This window comes from Eriocheir sinensis, unplaced genomic scaffold, assembly GCF_024679095.1.
Source record: "Eriocheir sinensis breed Jianghai 21 unplaced genomic scaffold, ASM2467909v1 Scaffold1477, whole genome shotgun sequence".
Taxonomy (NCBI): Eukaryota; Metazoa; Arthropoda; class Malacostraca; order Decapoda; family Varunidae; genus Eriocheir; species Eriocheir sinensis.
The window spans coordinates 10,929-28,729 of NW_026110825.1; the positions used below are offsets into that span (position 1 = coordinate 10,929).

Below are 17,801 nucleotides of genomic sequence, written 5' to 3' on the forward strand. Positions count from 1 at the left end.
GCATGATGGATCGTTACATAATTAAGCGAAACGCACTGATATTGTAACAGAATCCCAATCTCCCGGGAAGCAGAAAGGGAAAATGCGATGGAGGGGAAACGAGGGCCAGTCTACCAACAAAAAATATGAGCCAGGCATGTAAGAAAAGGAAAGTGCGGACTGATACAAGATGAACAACCGAAAATTTCAAGAAAAAGTGGACAGAGGAACTTTTGTGCTTCATGATACAAATCATACTGAGTTGTAAATTCTGTCAGCAGGAGTGTTCTTGGTTTAAGGGAAATTTAGATGCCATTTCAGAACCACTCATGCAAACTTTAGAATGAATCCTTACCACCTGGAAGTAAATTTGGAGAAAAAATATAATTGAGCAGCTTACTACAGTGATTACAGGGCAACAAAGACTACTACACAGAACAACTTCCGTGAGAGAGTGACCGAAGAAACATTTGAAATTGCATGGATATTGGCTAGGCATAAGGTGTTTTCTGATGCAGAGATAATCAAGGAGTGTTTTATGGCTTCAGCAGAAATAATGTACGCTGACTTCAGCAACAGAGAAGCTATTATCAAGCAAATAAAAGGGCTTCAACTGTCAGACACAACTGTAATAAGAAGAATTGAAGAGATTGGTGATGACATTCGTGGTCAGTTAATTACAGATTTATCAGCTTCACCCTGTTTCAGCATTGCAGTAGATGAGAGTGGCCAGATATTTGTGATGTAGCTCAGCTTTGTGTATGGGTTCAGTTTCCTAAAGAGGACTCGTTTCAAGAACTGTTGGTAGAGAGGTAAGTGTCCTACTATAATTATGTAACATTATGTAGGAAAATTCATGGGTTTTCTTGGGTGTGGCTCTCAAAGTGAATGTACGTAGTCTAATAAAGTGGCTCTCTTGCAAAAAATAGATTAGGGATCATTAAATGGAAATACAGTAACAGAAAATGGTCAGAATTTTTATTTCAGAGCCTTTACTCCTATAGAGCACAAGCTAATGGTTTCCTCCAACTTAATCCGACAGCTATTTTCTTTAAAAGATGAAACAACAAAATAGAATAATCACCAATAAGTCAACTCTTCAAACCCACAGAAGTTAATATTCTTTTTTTTCTTTTAAAAGGTGACAGTTCATCAGACATGACCATTAAGGAAAAGGGCGAACTAAACATATCCTTGTCAGCCCCAGACGAGGATGCAGGAAGGAGGAGACAGAGAAACATGGAAAAGTCCTTTCCAATTTTTTTCTATTGCCTCAGCTATGCAGTCGGCTTTGGTAATGTGGTGGAGGTTTCACCTCTGCTACAAGAACGGGGGAGGTAAGGCACGAGAAGTTTCAGTTATTATAATCATAAAACTACTGCTACTGCTACTACTACTACTACTATTACTACTACTTTTACTACGATTGTTTGAGCTAATGATGGTGCTGTTCTTGTTGTTGCTGCCTGTGGTGCTATTGCTTCTAGTGTTACGATAGCATTGAATAATATGTTTGTCTCTTCGGCGACCACATACCAATATTGTATATCAGTATCGATATGGGAACCCATGAACGGGGTTGGCAGGTGTGTGTATTCATAATGTGTTCGCTTTGTTTGGTGTGTGTGTGTGTGTGTGTGTGTGTGTGTGTGTTTAGTTAGTTTTGTTAGAATATAGAGGAGTGAGCTATGCTTTCATTGTTGTGTATGTCGTAATTATTTCATTGTGCATTTTATTTTATTTTATCTATTTACGGACCCATGAAAGATTGTATGTATAATCTTATCTATATATTAATACGCTAGAAGCTGTGCTCCTACATACATAAACACCGTTATCTCAAACATACTAACAGCCTTGACCCCATTATCTCAAACACCAAAGATAAGCTAAATCTATATTAAATAGATACTATTTAAAGTCACCACAATCACTACCACCATCACCGTTACTACCACCACCACCGCCATCACAATAACCCCTACCCCCCCCCACCACCACCACAATCACTACCATCACTACCGTCACTACCACCACCACCGCCACCACAATCACCACCTCCACCAACACCATCACCACCACCACCGTACTATTAAAAGTCGTCACCACCAGGATCAGTGGGGTCAACCGGCGCGCAGAAAATGACGTCAGAAGGTGGAGCGAGGAGAGATGAAATAGAAAACGAAAGTATTCACGTCAAACGGTAACGCAAATAAAATCGGAAGTATTTACGTCGAGCGGTAACTCAAATAGAATCTAAACAGATTTTCATTGTCTTTGTCTTTGATTGACAAATATCGTATCTTCTATAGGTTTCTGTTGTGAATTTAACACACAAAGAAATTACGTACACATCTTTAGGTAATGTTTCTTGCTGATACACACTATATTTCACTTGAGTGTCTATATATGCATATTCTAGACACAGTATAATAATACAAAACATGCTAAATACCTTTTTGGCCACAATGGGAGAGCTTAAACCTTAAATCTAAGAATAATGACTACACGTCCCTTTGTTATGGCTCACAGTAGTAAGCGTGGGGATTGCCTTTGTAACGGCTCACATCTTGCTGTGTAATAATAATAAGTACAATGAAAACTATAAGCTTACATTCAAATCCTCTCTAACGAGTATGATGCTACTCGATCCTCTTGCAATAGTATTCAATAGTTTATCCTGTATACATAAATAAAATAAGACATTATAAAAAATAGATTCCTTTAAAGGTACACTTGCCTATATCTACTTAATTTCATTCCTTAAAAAATACATGTAGTATAAGTAAATAAGGAATCTGCAAGAGGCCAGTTGACCTACACGTGGTGGTTCCTGTAAAACTCTAAACTCTAAAATCTATATCCATCCATAAATATACTGAGTGGCCCGACCCTTCGTATATTTTCCGTATGTGGCCCTCTGAAAAAAAAGTTTGGACACCCCTGACCTAGACAGACTAAGGTGCTTTCTCTTGAGCGTTAAATAGCCTACTTACAGACTTGCAACCAGATACTTAACAACTGCAAGGCATTGTGATTTGACAAGAACAAGCAACCTGTACACCACCGCTTCCGGCCGGCTACTGAGGCGTAAACCATAGCTGAACCCACCAACCTTCCACCTGATGACGTCATGCGCCAGTTGATTCAAAATTTGACGCGCTCTCTGGTAGACCCAGTGTCCTTTGATCCTGGTCACCACTACCACCACCACCACCTTTCGTCTCATGCCAGCGTTCAGCCCGTACTCCGGGAGAACAAGAAGAAGAAAAAAACTTCAAACTACCGTCCTATAGCTTTACTTTCCTGTCTTTCTAAAGCTTTTGAATCGATTTGTTTAGTTTTAGTTTTAGGTGGCAAGAGTGACTATGTTTAGATGGGATATAATGTGTGTGGAAATATGGAAAAGTAACAGCATTTTTAACCAGAAACAACCGCGGCCTACCCCTCCCCACTGACCAGCTTGCTCTGGTTTTACAATAGTACAACTACTAGTAAAACTACTGCTACCACTATTTTTCACCCTCAGCTGCCGTCTTGATTCCCTATGTGTTGATGCTTCTCTGCGCCGGCATACCAATCTTCTTTCTTGGAGCTGTGCATCGGCCAGTACGCGAGTTTGAGCCCAGCCGTCCTCTTCCCAAAGTTGGCCCCAATTTTGAGCGGTGAGTTGTTTATATTCCAACATTATGGTGTTTTCTGTGTACGATATTGTTGTTGTCCTTTTCTTTCCTTACGTCTTCACTGTCTGTCTTTTTCAAAGACCAATAAATTACAATTATTTGTATTATTTACACTGTTAATTGTATTTTCATTTGTACTGTATTGTTTGTGCGTTCTAATATACTATGATACGTATTTGCCTAATGTAATTCCAATAGAGGTATTACACACGAGGTATCATAAGTTTTCAATTGCAACTTAAAAAAAATATAGATGAACAGATGTATACATCTGTTCAGCAGATATAGCAGCAGAAGCAGCACAATGAAAACAAGCGAAAACAAGGGAAAGAACACAAAGCAACAGAACCCGCTCCCCCCCACCCACCCCCACCCCCCCACCCCACCAGCACCAGCAAAAACTGCAACAAAAACATCATGAGCAGGAATGTCAGCAATAGCCACTGGATTAACGAAAACTGACACAAGAAGAGTCACATTTGAAACATCACAGCCCAAAGGATACCTATCCCACGTCATATTGGTGGGTTTTTTTTATAGGGATTTTATTGAAAAGGGGCTAGACTTTATGATTCTACGTAGACACATATTACTAAAGGCATTAATCCGCCTCTCCAAGTTACTCTTTAGTGCCCATGTCTCGCAGCCATTGATTGAATAAGACAGGAAGCAAAAGCGACTTAAAGATCCCGGACCTTTGTGTTTCTGTACAGTTAATCTCCGAATCTTTGTCCTTTACCACAGGTATCGACAGGTACGTAGTTCTGAACTACGCCACGAAGGCATATTAATAACCTTGCCACACGCATGAATAGGCTGTACTGTGCCTTGACAGCCATCACCAGAACATCCAGCGAATCCGCAAGGATTATTGTACCTTCGGCAAAAACAAGGTCAGTGACCATGACATTGCCAACAGCTGATCCACAATGACTCTGATCCGCAACTGCCTATTACTCAGTCCATACTCTCGTTAAAAAGCAATGGAGCATTGGCACAACCCCTCCTCACTCTCACGTTCACAGGAAAATAGGCGAACACGCCACATACCCCCAGACACTCACACCTCACAGCACTCTCAGTCACATAATTCAGGCCAGTTAGCAGATCAATTATTGTTCTTGCAGGAATCCGACGGAGTCACATGAGCTCCTAGAGTGCCTCGCGATGCATAGAATGAAAAACCTTCTTGAGATCGATATAGGCTGCAGGCATCCTTTCCGAAACTCACGTTGATGATCGACCAGTACGCGAAACGCGAGGATATAGTCAGTTTTCGACTCACCAGGATTGAACCCATATTGTTCACGTATCTGCAACTTCAGCAGCTGGCTGCGAATCCGCAGCAACAATAGGTGGGCAAGCATCTTGCCTGGCACACTGAACAGCGTCATACCATTGTAGTTCTGGCATTCCTGCTGATCACCTTTCTCTTCAAGATTGGGACTACCAGCCTCCTCTTCCAGTCAAGAGAAAGGTACCTGACTGCCATACGGCAGTCAAGATCGCATGCAACACTGGATCATGCATGCCCTCACCTCCAGTTTTGAGCCAAGAACCTGCAATTCTTTACTTCAACGATTTTCCAAACTCAGGAGGAGAGGGCTGTTGGTGCCCTGGTGCCTGGACCATGGACTGAGCAATAGCTCATAGCTCACGCTGTCAGTACCAGAAGTTGTACTGAAGTTACCCAAGACAGTGAGGTGTCCTGAGGGGAGGCACTGGCCTAAGACGGAGTCGAGTTTGGCTATGTTACCTTCACCTCAGGTTTATACATCTTAGTAGGAGCGTATACTGTAAAAGAGATAGGAAGCTCAGTGTGTTCTTTCGGCCTCAGTTGCTTTATACGCCCATCAACCAAAGTTACCTTAACTACATATGGCTGCAGGAGGTTGGAATGCCTATAGTTACCCACAACGTCGGGTACTATTGCTCATACCGGACCAGTAGGAGGTGTACCCTGCATTTCTGATCTGCCTCTGCCAGACTGGTCGTCTCCCTAGAGACTATGTCTATCCTCACCATTCTCAGGTCATTTGATAGGCAGGGCTGTCCGTGATCCTCCAAGAAGCTCAGGACGTTCCAGGAGCCCAGACGTAAATCCGTGAAAAAGTTAATCCCGGGCCTGGCTCTGTGGATGGGCGCCGCTTCTGCACCTCCCCTGCCACACCAAAGACAAAAGGAGGGGTAATGGGTCTCGTACTTCTTCAAAATGCAGGAGTCTCAAAGGCTTTATCCTGCACTCGATGCTCGCCCGATGCGGATCCACGGCCGGGCCTTATTTTTTTATGATCTTTTTTTCTTCTGGTGGGAGACCAAAACAAATCAGAGGCTGGTCTGACTGATCACCGTAGGGCAGGGGCGGTGGACCCATGGAGTGATAAATCCCCCGGCTACCTACAGAAAAAGTATGAACAGGAAGGAGAGGATAGTAAAAAAAAGCTCATGTTGAGAACGCTGCACTCCTCATCCAGAAAGACCTGCCCCAACCCTAGAGACCTATCCCCTACCCCATTGAAAGCACAGTCGGTTTTTTGTTTTTATATGGCAACCAAAACCCATTTAATAATTCAGTTTTTATCGTTAATTTGCCATCACCAGCTGTCTATACCGGACGTTTCAATGATATGTTCCTTGGTAGCTGCAACGTTTTTCTCATAAGTTTCATAAATGAATACTGAATGTATTTTAGGGTAATTCTATACCAGTAGACTGATTCACGGCACCGAAACAATAACCTCCATGCCGTTAGACGGAGTAATACAGCAGCAGCAGCAGCAGCTTCAGCTCTAGCACCGAGAACAACACCAGCAATAACAATAACTACAAAAAATTCTTCTTCCACAGGTCTGGGGTGGGAATGTCACCTCTCTCTTCACTGCCATCTACTTCAACGTCATCCTGGCTTGGTCCTTCTTCTACTTAGTCTACTCCTTCTTCCCTGTACTGCCGTGGAGTATGTGCAACAACGATTTTAACAGCCCTGGTGAGTACCTTAGGCGGTGTCACGGCGTCCAATGAGTTTTGTAGAAATAATGACTGTTAGCATCATACTTTAGCTATTCTTATTTAATGCATAATTGCCTCATCTCCTGAGATTTAGTGACTTTATATCCCATCCAGTGTTACCTATACATCAATCTATCTCCTCCATCCATCTATCTATCATCTATATTTCTCCATCTACCTATATATCCATCTACCTATCTATATATTTATCTATCTATCTATCCCTCTATCTATATATATCTATGTATCTATCTATCCCTCTATCTATATCTATCTATGTATCTATCTATCCCTTTATCTATATATATCTACATATATATCTATATCTATCTATGTATCTATTTATCCCTCTATCTATATCTATCTACATATCTATTTATCTACCCACGTATGGGGATGGGGACGGAAAGGGAATGGGGAAGACTAGTACATCAGCTGTTAGACTCCACTCTGTCCAAGAGAACTGTGTGAGTGGAGTCCCCCCACACGTGAGATGCATACTCCATACGAGGGCGGACAAGGCCCCTGTAAATGGATAGCAACTGTGCGGGGGAGAAGAACTGGCGGAGACGATACAGAACGCCCAAACTCGAGGAAGCTGATTTAGTGAGAGAGGATATGTGAAGTTTCCAGTTAAGATTATGAGTTAAGGATAGACAGAGGATTGTTAGTGTTGAAGAAGGTGACAGTTGAGTGTCGAGTTGATAAGTGGAGAAATTGGGTTTTTGAGGCATTGAAGGACACAAGCTTCCTTTTAACCCAATCGGAAATGATAGCAAGGTCTGACGTTAACTGCTCTGCAGCCTCCAGCCTGAAGTCTTATAATTCCTGTTGAGAGGGTCTTCTGTTGAAAGAAGTTGAATAATGCAGAGTGGAGTCGTCAGCGTATGAGTGGATAGGACAGTTTGTTATGGAAAGAAGATCATTGATGAATAACAGAAGAGTAAGTGACAAGACAGAGCCTGTGGAACACCACTGTTGATAGATTTAGGAGAAAATCAGTGACCATCTACCACAGCGAGATAGAACAGCCGGAGAGGAAACTGGAAATAAAAAGAACAGAGAGAGAGAAACCGTAAGAGGGCAGTTTAGAAAACAAAGACTTGTGCCAGACTCTATCGAAAGCTTTTGATGTGTCTAGCGCAACTGAGAAAGTCACCGAAACGGCTAAGAGAGGAAGACCAAAAATAAGAGAGCAAGGAGATCGCGAGTAGAGCGCCCTTGCGGAGCCCATACTGGGATCTGATAGAAGGTCAGGCGTGGAAAGGTGCTTTTGAATCTTCCGGTTAAGGATTGATTCAAAAGCTTTAGATAGACAGGAAAGTAAAGCTATAGGGCGGCAGTTTGAAGGATTGAACGGTCAACCTTCAGGCACAGCCTGTAATGATGGTATACTTACAGCAGGGAAGGAAAGGTAGATGTTGATAAGCAGAAGCGAATTAATTTGACCAGGCAGGGTGTCAGCACGGAGGCACAGTTTTAAGGACAATAGAAGGCACTCCATCAGGTCCATAAGCCTTCTGAGAGTTGGAGACCAGAGAAAGCATAGAAAACATAATTCTTAAGAATCTTAATAACAGGTATAGATGAGTCAGAGGAGGATGAGTAGGAGGAATAAGCCCAGAATTGTCCAGAGTGAAGTTTTTACAGAAGGTCTGAGCGAAGAGTTCGGACTTAGAGACATGTGACGGCGGTGCTACTGTCAGGGTTAAGGAGGGGAGGAAAAGATAAAAAAGTGAAATTGGAGGAGATATTTTTGGCTAGGTGCCAGAAGCCTCTGGAAGAAATAGAAAAGCAAAGTTTGGCATTTGCTATGGATGAAAGAGGTTTACTAAGTCGAAGGAAAGATTTGGCACGATTCTGGCCGGAAATTCGAAGATCATGGTTAACGGAGTTCGAAGGTCTGGTACCTTTTGTAGAGCTGCCTCTTTCATTTGACAGCACGAGAACAAGCGTGATTAAACCAAGGCTTTTAGTATGAGGAGTAGAGAGAGTACGTGAATGTATGCTCATTCTGAGACAATCACTCTGTGATGTGCTGGGTACATACAGAGGGTCTCTCTCCTGGAAGCAATAATCATTTCACGGAAATCGGAAAGTACATCTCAGGTCGTCCCACCGAACTGAAGCTAAAGTGCCAGTAGCATCGCCTCTTCGGTGGTCCAGGGTGTGCAGGAGCTATAGGATAGGATACACAAATAAGGTGGTGATCGGAGGAGCCCAATGAGAGAACAGTTTGACAGAGTAAGTAGAAGGGTTAGAATTAAGGAAGAGGTCTAGTATGTTGGGCCTGTCTCCAAACGGTCTGGAATATGTGTAGGGCGATGAACCAACTGCTCTAGATCGTTGAGGAGAGCAAAGTTGAAGGCTTGTTCACCAGGCTGGTCAGTGAAAAGGATGAAAGCCAAAGCTGGTAGAATACTGAAATCTCCCAAGATGGAGATTTCAGAGAAGGGAGAGGGTCAAGGTGTGCTCCACTTAGAGTTCAAGTAGTCAAAGAATTTTAAATAGTTAGTAGAGTTAGGTGATAGATAAACAGCGCACATGTATTTAGTAATAGAATGACAATGAAGTCTTAGCCAGGTGGGCACGAGAGCAAGTCATGTCGTTGCGTACATAGACGCAACATCCAGCTTTGGATTGAAATTTAGGATAGAGATAGTAGGAGGAACAGAGTAGAGATTGTCAGCAGCCTGAGAAACCTGTGTTTCGGGTGAGGAAGAGAAGGTGAGGTTTAAAGGAAAAGATGGTGCTCCACAGAATGAAAATTAGAACAAAGACTGGCGAATGTTAAAATTGATAAGAAAGAGGTTCGAGGAGTTAGCAAGACACCTCTCAAGTCGGCAGCCGGAAGGAGTCCTCCTGGGGAATTTGTGGTCCCTACAGGCGGGGGACACTGAGGCAGTGTTTTGTGCGCCATTTTGAATTTCAAATTTTGGGAAAAGGTGTATGTTGTGTGAATGTAGTGGTGTGGAAAAGATAGGATTTGTCTTTATTGAGCATGCTGAACTACTCTCTGTGTTGGTGGGACAATAGGAAAGGGAAAGTGAGGACATGGGAAGGGTCTTGAGGACTTCAGCACCTCCTCACTTCCCATATATACCTCACTGGGAGTAGCTTATGCCTGTTTCTGTAGGTTTCTTCCACTACTCTCATGATGTATATATATATATATATATATATATATATATATATATATATATATATATATATATATATATATATATATATATATATATATATATATATATATATATATATCTATATACGTATATATAGATAGATGTGTGTGGGTGTGTGTGTGGGTGTGTGTGTGTGTGTGTCACTGCTAAGTGTCTTTGTGCCTGCTCTGTATTCCTTCATGAGTTGGTGGTGCGCATGTGTGATGACTGCATATGCGTGCTTGAGAGTTAATAGTCAACTTATCTTCACGAACGTTATATCATAGTTTTATTTTCATTTAGACGTCCTTTTTAAAGAGTAGCAATGTCACGAGACGTTAATTAATAAAACAAATCGTGGTATTAAAACAATAATATGACAATTTTACTGAACAAGGAAAGTGATGAATTAATTCTGCACACCACCGAGTCTTTGTTATTATTTTATAGCCAAGGTATCTAGATAATTAGATTTATATATCGAATTTGCTTTTGCTTTTAAATTGCCAAACTCTCTTTGTCTCTGTCTCACTTCTCATCATGATTCTTTTTCGCCTATGATTCAATTATTTATATTCCTGCCATTTTGTTTCCTCTCACTCTTATTAATCATATTCCTCATATTTCTCCTATTCTTTTTCTCTCTCCGGTAGAATGCTACTCTGAAGAGGGCGCCGCATTATGCGGAAATGAAAGTCTCTACTACTACAACCAGTCCTGCTTTTACCCCTGAATGATTATTGTGGTCTGGTCGACATGCTGCCGTTAAACAAGACACACTGCCGTGATGGTGGCAACACGTTATTAATAACGCCGGTTGATAAAGTGGTCACAAAGGTTTCACCCAGTGAAGACTTCTTCAGGCAATGAAGGAAAGAATGATGATGGAACCCTGTTGGCTTCCCGCTGAATAGTTAGGCGTAGAAAGTTTGTCAGCAATAACAGTGATTGTGTGATATATTGAGGGAGCTGTGGAGGAAACGGAAAGCAGGATGTAAAATGGTGGGAACTTGGGGAGACGGTCAGCGAGGCAGCGACTCAGCGTCTCCACACAGGGCCCATACCGCGTGATACCATGGAGGCGGGCGAGCCTTCACTATCAGATCCCGGTAGCAATGCTCAGTGCCGAGTGAAGGCTTCGCGGCACCAGTACCGGTACCGTCGTGCCGCGAAGAACCGATTCTTTCGCGCACCCGGTACCGGTGCCTCGCAAAGCCGCAAAGAATCTTCTTCAGCCGGCACCCTGTACCGGTACCGGGTGCCGCGAAGCCTCATGATCACCGGCACTGAGCATTGCCGCTAGTACCGGTACCGTTTGATCTTAGTGACGCTCGGCGCTCGCCCCGCCTCCATGTGGTATCACCCGGTATAGGCCCTGTGTAGAACACGCGCTGAGTCACTGCCTCGCTGACCGTCTCCCAAGTTCCACCATTTTGTCCTGCTTTCCGTTTCCATCACGCAGCCCTGTTTCCATTATTTTATTATTTTATTTATTTCATTGAAGTTACTGGATACCCTTGATGTCCGATTCTTTTCTTTTTAGGTTAATAAATATTGTTATTGTTACATTAGACTCATGATCGAGTACATCCATAAAACTATACATGCTATTTTTTTTCGAAAAATAAATATTCACTCTATTCAGGAGAGAGAGAGAGAGAGAAGAGGAGAGAGAGAGGAGAGAGAGAGAGAGAGAGAGAGAGAGAGAGAGAGAGAGAGAGAGAGAGAGGAGAGGAGAGAGAGAGAGAGAGAGAGAGAGAGAGAGTTTTCTCTACAGAAATTTATTGGGAATTTCATCAGAAGTCATTAAGATAAAAGAATACTCCTTTCAGGTACCTGGTACCGGTAACTGCACAACGGTACTTGAGTTTTCGGTACCGGTACTACCGGTACTTAACGGTACTTGCCCATCCCTACTGTTTACGTTTCTAGTGCCAGAGCCATGGGGACCAATACAACTTGAAGCCATCTCTCTGTACCAGTAACTGCATCATTGAAGTCGCCCAAGACAATGAGTATGTTGTGTATGGGGGGCAACTGGTCAACCATATAGAGTCGAGCTTGGCGTAGATCATTTGTTTCTCCCTCAGGTTCGCAGCATCTCGGTCGGGTCATACACTGCATTAAGAGATATGAAGTTCAATGTGTGCTTTCCATCCTCGTCAGCATCATACGCTCACCAACAAAAAGTTTATATTAAACCGATTATCTACAATATATTGACTGTTCCCGCCGCCACTGCATTGTTCTGTCCTTTTCCTTTGGAACGTGTGCTATTGTCAGCTTTCAAGGTTGTCCAATTGTCGGAAAGCACAAAAATAAATAATGCTGTAAAAGATAAAACATATAATAGGGAAATATAAAATATTCAATTCCATGAAAAAAACAATTTTTGGGGCGAGTATACCTGAATGCAGTCTAGAATATGTACAGAGATACACGACGAAAATAAGTATCCGTGGTCTAAGGAACTTGCGGTAAATAAATAAAAATGTTACATTACAGTGGCTTCATAACCTATTTTGTTAAGCCAAATATTATATCATGATCCGCGATAATCGGTACAAAGTTAGAAACATTCTGGTTTTGTTTCAGAAATCGTTTACTGAAGATGAACAAAACCACGGGACAAACATGGGGACATGCAGTGGGAGCTGGTAGGGGATGCTAGCCTTGCATGTGGTGATCGTGGGCCTGTCATTTGCATCGGGGGATCAAAGTTACGGGGAACATTGTATACTTCACTGCCTTCTTTCCGTCAAAAGATGATAATTTTTCATAACGAGGAGTAAGTCACTCATCACAAAGCGGGGCTTGATTTCAAAACATATTAAAAGGTGATGTTTTAAATAATAGTTAACTGTTTCTCTAATTTGAAGGAAAACTTCAAACTCTTGGAGAAGAGGAGATTTCAAGACAAGACACGGATCTGTTGTCTGAAATTGACCTCTTCTAGCGAATCGGACTGACTACTTACTATAAATCCTCTATATATATATATATATATATATATATATATATATATATATATATATATATATATATATATATATATATATATATATATATATATATATATATATATATATATATATATATATATATATATATATACACACACACACACACACACACACACACACACACACACACACACACACACACACACACACACGAGCCTTTCGCACCTCTGCTAATCACGATTTTAATGTCTCTGCCCGGAATCGACAATATATTCTCCGGCTAAACAAATCTCTTCATAAATAGAAGGTGCCAAAACCTTGCTTTCTTTAATTTTTTCCAGAGACTTGGACAACTAGCCAAAAATATTTTCGAGGCTACCGATTGCACTTACCTGTTCCCTCCCACTGTCTCATCCTAAATTTCAATCCAAAGCTGAATGTTGCGTCTACGTGTGCAACGACATCACTTGTTCTCGTGCTCACGACCTTGACTTTTAATGACCATCTGCTAAGACTTCATTCTCATTCTATTACTAAATACATCTGTGCTGTTTATTTCACCTAACTCTACTAACTATGTAAAATTCTTTGACTTATTTGAACTCTAAACTGGAGCACATCTTGACTCCACTCTCCCCTTCTGCTGAAATCTCCATTTTGGGAGATATCACGTTCACCACCAGCTTTGGCTTTCATCCTTTCACTGAACAGCCTGGTAAACTAGCCACAACTTTGCGCCTCCTCAACGATCTAGAGCAGCTGGTTCAACATCTCACGTATTCCGGACCGTCTTATATTGGCAGGCCCAACATACTACACCCTTCCCAACCTTTTAACCCTGCTTACTCTGTCAAATCTGTCTTCTTCCTGCTGGGCCTTCTCCGATGACAACCTTATTTCTGCATCCTGTTCTGTTGCTCCTGTACATCCCTCTGACCCACCTGAAGAGGCGATGCTTCTGGGATGGTCTTCAGTCGGTGGACGACCTGAGGATGTACTTTTAGGATTTCCCGTGGAACATTATTGCTACCAGAGAGAGACCTTCTGTGTGTGCCCAGCGCATCACAGAGGTGATTGTCTCTGAATGGAGGCATACATTCCACGTACCTCTACTCCTCCACGTACTTTTCTAAAAGCCTTGGTTTAATCACGCTTGTTCTCGTGCTATCAGAGATGGAGAGGCAGCTCACAAAAGTTACCAGAACCTTCGAACTCCCTGCTATTATGATCTTAAATAAGTGCTGGATGTTTATCAACACCTTCAGCAATCCAAGAGGAGATAGATTACATTTAAGCAGGCGTAGACTAGTAACAATGTTATATTTACTCAATCTGGTACGTTTTAGACCTCATTTGTACTTTTTACTGCGCACCTGGTACTACTTAAACTGGAGTGACACCTCGCCAGGGAGTACAGGTGGCGAGTGAAGGCGCCGTAGTGTCACCGACAAGTCAAACGAAAGTATAACAATTCGTGTACATCCCTCTTCAGACCCACCACTCAGAGTACACTGCGGGAAGTAGGAAGATGGGAGGAATTGACGATTTTGTTTCAGAGGATGACAACAGATCGCCCAGTTAATCTTCTGTACAGTATATGCCCTCATCCAGCGGCAGAGACGATTTCTCCATGGCAAGAGTTATGCTTACAGCGTCTGCATGTATGAGTTCTGAGCCAGCTTTCTCTACTTTTCCTTGTTTTTAGCTTTCAGTCAACTATAATATTGCAAAAAGATATATTTCTCGCCAAAACATGAAGAATATGTAAAGAGATAATGCAAGAACTCACTAACATACGAAAAACAGTCGGCTTCGGAATTAAAGTCATAGCCACGAATGAGTCGCACACTGCTGCTCTAGCGGTCAAAAAAGTGAAATGTATTCAGAAAACGCAGCATCTTCTCATTTTGTCTTATGTACTTTTCAGGTTCTTTTTTAATGTGAAATGACAAGAAAAGTAAATATTTTTAGCCAACAATTCAACTTTCGTCTCAAAGAGCATTATATTCTATATTTTATTCTTCAAATACATTCCTAAGGGAACCTGACTGCCAAAAGCCAATAGTTTCACTCGCTGAATGGTTGATGAAAAGCGTTTGCTGGCGTTTATCTTTTTAGTTTGTGTTTGTGGTTGATCCTGTTTGACTTGTCGGTGACACTACTGAAAACGCTGCGCATGCGATGTGCACCTCTGGGCAGCATGTGCTCCCCAAGAGATAGTTACTCATCTATTGTTTGCCTTACGTGCTTCATTTTTCTTTAAAAGAATGTATATGAGCATAAACACAAATTGCACGACCGTTGAACTTTGGCGGAATCATGTATTTTTCTTGGCTGAAATTCGTCTGTTTCAGGGATCACGCTGGGGCTTACGAAGGTTTGGAATTACATCCTAAAGCCGAACATGACACGCCTAATGGAGGTGGAGGTGGAGCGATGCTGCCATTCAAATTTTCTACTCCCTAGGCGTTTGCTTTGGTTGCCTCTAATTACCCTTTCTCTCATCATACAACAACTTACAAACAACTGCATGAGGTAAGGATTTGTGAAATGTTGATAAAATCCTTTTTCCACAATTCGTGCGCCAATTCATATATATATATATATATATATATATATATATATATATATATATATATATATATATATATATATATATATATATATATATATATATATATATATATATATATATATATATATATATATATATATATATATATATATATATATATATATATATATATATATATATATATATATATATATATATATATATATATATATATATATATATATATATTATTAATGTATATATATATATATATATATACATATACATCAGACGAAGATATCTAAATGGCGACATCAGTAATTATTGGGGATATACCCCATATGAGCAATGGCTTCCATGTCATAGAAGTTATAAGTATCTCCAACCAATTGTTGCCATTTCAGGTTGAGATTGCTCCGGTTGATGAGCGATAATGCGAGTGGGCTTCACGTCTCTTTTCTGCAGTGTACGCTCCTACCAGAGAGATGCGGAAAACAGAAGAGAAGGAGATGTTCTACACCAAATCCTGACTCAGTATTAGACCAGTGCCCTCCCTGGGAGTACACACTTCATTGTCCTGGGCGACTTCAGTGCTATCGACAGGGTTGTCTGCGAGCTATGTGTTGGTCCTTGATGGATCTGGCAACAGGGATTATCAACAGCTCTTTCTCCTAAATTTTGCAAAATCCAGAAGGTTGAGAATTGCGGGGTTCCTGGTACTAGAGACAAAAAGCTGCACGGTTGGACTTTGGTATAAAGGATACCAGGAGGAAGGTTAGGGGTCTGCCGGCGAAGGTCGAGGGCCATTTTAAATGCGAATGACCTCCGACCTGCTTACTGGAGCCCTGAAGAAGTGTCCGTTCCAAGTCTCTCTCAGGTGAGCGCTATCCGAACAGCTGACGGCTGCCTGTGTCGGACATGGATGGGCAGAGGCCCTGTTGGGTTGAGTACTTGAACAGCTGTACATGGCGTACCTCTCCACGTGGTAGTTTTCCACTTGAGAGTTGGGGTGGCAGATGCTGATCCACCCATGACGAAAGCCTACCCTCTCTGGTCGAGGTCAGGGAGGCTGTGGCAAAGTTGAGGAGTGCAGAAAGGCACCTGGTACCTGTAACATCAGTGGGAGCTGCTCAAAGCTGGAGGTGAGGGCTGATCCGCGGGTTGCATGGTCTTTACTGCCGTATGCAGAATGTCCGGCATTCTCTCCTGACTGAAGAGGGGCACAAATTCATCTGAAAGGAAAAGGGTACCGCCGGACTGCAACAGTCACCGTGGTATTACACTGCTCAGTGTGCCAGGTAAGGTGCTTGCCCACCTATTGTTGATGGGAATTCGCAGCCAGCTGCTGAAGCTGCAGGTCTCCGAACAGTTCGTTCACGCCTGGTAAGGCAACAATTGACTGTGGATCGTAGTGCTTCGCGTACTGGTGGAGCGCTGACGGAGAGTTTCGACAGGGGATGCTTAGCCAAATGATCCTTTAGCGCTTTTGATTCAGTGTATCGCGAGGCACTCTTGGGATTTTCATGACTCTGTGGGATTCCTGCGAGGACTATTGGTTTGTTGATTGACCCATTCTGGGACAGAGAGTGCTGTGAAGTGGGGGAGGCTTGTCCAGCTTACCCGGTGAATGCGGGAGTGAGCCAGCTGTGTCTCTGCCTCATCGCTTTTCAACACTTGTAAGGACTAAGTACTGGCAGAGTTGTGGACCAGAGTCATTGCGGAGCATCCATCGGCAATACCAGGGTCACTGACTACGACGAAACAGCTGGGAGCATTATTGATAATGGTGTGATGTGAGAATGCTTAGATATTTGATGGCAACTATATGAAGATGGTATTTCAAATGAAGAAGTGATGAAAAGAGTGGCCTGAGGTCTGGAGGAGCATTGAGTAAGACCAGATTAAGGTGGTTTGGACATGTGAGGAGAAGAGGAGAAGAACATCCTGAGTATGAGTACTCAAATTCTTGAGGTAGAGGGCAAAAGACCACCAGGAAGGCCAAGGAAGACGAGGTTGTGGAGGCGTTGATATCATGGAAGAAAATGGCTATGGACCGGCAACAGGGAGGGGAGGTTTTATCTCGTCCAACCCTCACCATAGGGAATAAATGGAAGTTAAACGATGATGACGATGAGATGACTGACCTTGTTTTTGCCGATGATCCAGTAATCCTGGTGTAAGTCAAAGGAGGTTTTAGACTGACTCTCGTGGCAGACGAGGAGGCGAAGCCCTTGGGACTCTGTGGTCTCCTGCCAAGACCAAGGTACAGGTGTTTGAGGTACGTTAGATGAAACAATGGCAATCTGTTCATGCGGCGAGGACGATGATCTCAGAAAGTTTCACGTATCTTGCAGTTCATAACGATTTGGTGAGTCTGGCCAGGAAGTCTCTACGGCGATTGGCCTGGCCACGGTAGTGTGTTATGGACTCGCTCAACATGAGTATATGGCGT

At 42.4% G+C, this 17,801-nt stretch overlaps 1 pseudogene; it reads left to right on the forward strand.

Moving 5' to 3' along the window:
• Positions 1-1,210: 1,210 nt before the first annotated feature.
• On the forward strand, positions 1,211-15,329 carry LOC126990179 (sodium-dependent dopamine transporter-like; annotated as a pseudogene).
• Positions 15,330-17,801: the final 2,472 nt, after the last annotated feature.